This window comes from Wolffia australiana, chromosome 9 (assembly GCF_029677425.1).
Source record: "Wolffia australiana isolate 7733 chromosome 9, ASM2967742v1".
NCBI classification, from domain to species: Eukaryota; Viridiplantae; Streptophyta; class Magnoliopsida; order Alismatales; family Araceae; genus Wolffia; species Wolffia australiana.
The window spans coordinates 15,261,134-15,265,760 of record NC_135843.1 but is presented as its reverse complement, the minus strand read 5'-3'; positions in this window follow the sequence as shown (position 1 = coordinate 15,265,760).

The window sequence follows — 4,627 nt, the reverse complement described above, 5'->3', positions numbered from 1 at the left end:
TCCACCACAACAAAGCGCTCTTAGATAATCCAACACTCTCCCGTTACTCACGAGGATGCCTCCCTTTCGACAATCTTGAATGCCCTATCTTTCTCGGACAAACTTGAGGGATGGAAACTCAATTTTCTCTCTCCTAGAGGACGTATCCAACTTATTTGCCATGTCCTCATGAGTATCGCGCTGCATACCCTTGCGGTCCACTCACTATCTCTTATAGTCCTCCGCTCAGTGGAACGACTATGCGCACATTTCTTATGGTCTGGTCACCTCGAGGGTGAGCGTCACCATCATTGGCTCTCTTGGGAGAAAGCATATCGGCCGACGACCGAGGGGGGTTTAGGGATCAGACGCCTCTTAGATGTCCAGGACATACTTTAAAAGAAACTCGTATGGCGCATGCGCACCACACACTCCCTATTGGGAAGTTTTATTTTCGTCGAGTACGGCGAGTGGGCCTGTCGAGAGATGGATATCCGGGCCATCAGAGATGGCAGATGTGGCAGCGATAGTGGCTTGAGATCGCCCAAGTCACATGTTGGCGTATAGGCCGGGGTACGACTAGCACCTAGTTTGACACTTGGCACGCTGACGAGCCTTTCGCTCGCCATCCCCGCTTTGTACCACGTCGAGTGAAACTCACAGTGGCCCAGCTGCTTATGGGCAACACGCCACACCTATGGGAGCAACATGGCCTCCGGTCCGCCATGTTACCCGAGGTCCAGCATACGTCAATCGGGTCCACTCCCGACCGTGCTATTTGGACGTTCGCACTCGACGGTGCGTACTCCTGCAGTTGTTCTTGGGAGTATTTTCCTGAGAAATCCCCCATCCAGCATTGGTGTCATCGCATCTAGCACCCGACGATCCTTACCCGCGTCTCTTTTTTCCTCTGGAGATTCCTACAACGTGGACTCCCGACTGATGATCGGGTGATCCATCTAGGCCACTCTCTCACCTCACGTTGCAACTGCTGTCCTGCATTTCCACATATTGAGACTATGGAACATCTTTTTTTCCATAGTGAGATAGCCATAGAATGTTGGTGCCAAATCATACACCTTTGTCGCCCACTCCTTCATATTCCACTGACCCCATTGGAGTGTTTTGGCAAGATATTTCTCTTCCCAATATGCTCTAAATGGATCCCCATCCTACACATCACCATAGCGATATGAAAGGGGCAAAATTCTTCTCGTTTTGATGAGACTCCCATGCACGCCGTGGATATCATGCGTCACGTCAAGTTGTGGATACGACAGACCCACCATCTCATCCCCACTCGCGACTACAGCTCAGCACTCGGATGCAGTCTCCTTCATGCATGGGGCATCCCGATGACCCTTGCCCCTATCCGCATTCAATTACAGGTCATCCATTGGCATCCACCGCCAATTGGCAGCCTCAATTGAATGTGGATGGTGCGTCCAAGGGAACCGGGACCAACAGGGGGAGATGGTATCCTTCGAGATCATACATGGAGTATCCGCTTTGCTTTCTCCTCTTTCTATGGCGTACAAACTAACACAGTAGCCAAAGCCATGGCGATACGTGATGGTTTATTCTATTACGAGGAACGAAACCTTCATAATATCGTCGTAGAATTTGACTCACAAGTGTTAGTCGACATGCTTCATGCAGGTACATGCTCCCAATGGCGACTGCACCGTGTATCGCAGGACATCATGCAGTGCCACCCTCACATAACTAGCGTTCGTCATCAGCTGCGAGACTGCAACCAGACAGCAGATGCCCTCGCCAACCACGCGGTACACACACGACTCCCTTCCTCCTTTTTCCTTACTTGGCAGTCGCTCCCTCCGACTGCTAGGGGTTGCTATCGCGTCAAACGTCTCGGCTTGCCAAACCTCCGCACGCGCCGCACACTTTCGAAAGAGGCCCCGAGGGAGTGGCGGATCGCGTGGAGCACTAGAGGTGGGAGCGCTCACACCTGATCCGACAATCACGACAGCGGGGTGGATTGCACCCACCTCGGATGAGGTCCTTGCCACACACTTCATCGATGCACTTGTTAAAGGCGGGGACAACTCCACTATCTCTCCACCATCATCATGCGGGGGGCTCGTGTGAGGCATCGACGCGAGCACTTCTCCGAGCACCTGCAAGGTATCACTTGGTATTGTTTCCTTTCCTGCACATGGGCATGGACAAGTGGGATCTGACTGTAATTGGGATATTAATACTTGCTCCGTGCCTATAAACATTGATAAACAATTCACTTTGTAAATAAAATCCCCCTGGGTGGTGTCCAAGGCACGGATGGATCGGTCTACGGGCACAACTGCAAGGTTGGCCGTACTCGGCACCGTATTTTTTTCCAATCAATTCTTTAAAAAAAAAACAATGCAGGGGACAGGGTACCGTGAAGGCTCTTATGTGCAAGGGTGGAAGCCCAGATCACCACAGAGCGCGACCTACGCCAGCAACGACCAGGCCATCGCCAGACGTCGCCGCCAGCTACCCCAACTCGATGGAGCCGAGTTCTTCCAACCCCAAGAGGATTGATGGCGCACGCCATCGGAGATCGTCAACGACGTCGTCCACGCCCCCCGCCACTGTCGTCGAAGATCGGGTGAAATCGCTCAATTTATCACGTTTGTTTTTCGTTGTTATTTCTCGTGTTTCGTGTTTTCCCATTCTCGTCATTGTGTTTTTGTCGCGTTTGCGACGTGTTTAGTCCGTCCATCATTTTATCGTCAAGAGAAAGGGGCCTTCCTTTGCCCCCTTTTTCCTATTTTATCTTGTTTTAAATCCCCCCTTTCTATGTGTAATGGGGGCCCAGTTTATAAGGGCCCCTTATGGACCCTCTTGTTATTTTGTTGTCCCACTAAGGGGGGAGGGCCCATTGAGAGCCTCTTCCCTACCACCGCTTGAGAGCCGCCAATTGCCAGGAACTAGCAGTCGTTACGACCGGCAGATTCGCCTGACGCCACCCCACGTTTGCGATCATGGGGTTGGGGTTGCACTCGCTACGTGGACAACGGGACGCCCCCCCCTTGTCAATGCTCGGGACGAGTTCCACTACGTGTGAAATTCCAGAGGCTTCAGCAAAGGGACTACCCGATGTCGCTCGACAAGTCAACCCTAGGTCTGCGACTTGAAATGAGATGTGATGTGATGAGATGTGATGGCACAAGAATTAAATAACAAGAAATGAGATAAAGAGGTTTGATTTTTATAGATAAATATATCTTAATGTCAAAAAAATACTATAATTAAATATTTTGAGAGAATTTAATATCACACAGATAAAAATTAAATAAGGAAGGAGAAAAGAATCCATAAAAATAAATATGTAAATAATCTATATTAAAAATTTTAATTTCAAATCTTGATATTGCTTATAATTATTATTTAATCAGGAATCATACACTCAAGTAAGGTGACTTAAATATACGTATATATGCATATATATATATATATGTATGTATATATATCGATATATTTTGAATAGCTGACCTGGAGATTGAACATTGGGATCTGGGAGATTGAAACCTTAGATTCACAAGCTTTGATAATGAAACACGTTTGATTATATTTGACTTTTGGAAAATATATGGATATTTGTCTTGCTTAAATTATGAGTGATATCATATTTGAATCTAAATGATAAGAAACCATTAAAGAGAAAACCAAAGATTTTTTCATGCAGAACTGGTTAAATTTAAATTCCTTTAAATTGAAATTCATATAAGGTAAATTTAAATTTACCTTATTAGAATTTAAGTTTTCATTTGATTTCATAATTCTTCAACATAATTTGTCTGGAATTAATCCAATACTTGTGAAGTGATTGAGAAAGACATTAATAAGGTAAAAATATGTTTACCTAATTTAACTACTGATGGATTAAAATTATAATATTATGACATAACTCCAAGTGTGATAATGATTGAGAAAGATATATGAGAGAATATGGAGAGTTGATTGCTATATTGACTTTAGCACTCGACTGAAGTGAATGAAAATAACTAGAGTGTAATATGTTCAGAGTGCTGGAATAAGACAAATAGAAAAGTCTCAAGAGATAATTACTTTGTAATTATTTCTGATCAATGTGTTCAATAAAATTTGAGTGAGATTGCCTTTTAATGAGTCATAGTGAAATGACATTTTTTCCTGAGATTATAACCCAAAATTTCTTAATTTAATTTTATGTTTAATAAAAGTAATAATATAAATTTGACGGACAGAGGAATGTTTAAATTGAATTCAAATTATATTAATTATTTCTCTTATCAAAATCTAGCATATTTTAATGATTAGATTACAAGGTTGTGGAGAATGGGTTTTGCAGAGTATGACTGAATTCCATACATGGAATACGAGGAACCTGACATTGGGAAAATGATTTAATAAAAGTCGCTTTTAATTTTCAGTAAACTTTTCTGTTGTCACCGTTATTCACATGGATGAGGTTTATTACCTTTAGGTATTAATGGGGTAAAGAGTTGAGACTTTAATATATGAGAATACTGAGGCCCGGGGGGGGGGGGGGGATTTGCCCTTGGTGTAAAAAATATATGACCTTCTTATCCTCTACCACCTTTATCTAGATAGGAATATATCATTCAAGTCAACACAATGTTTTTGCATTCCTGCGCTCACA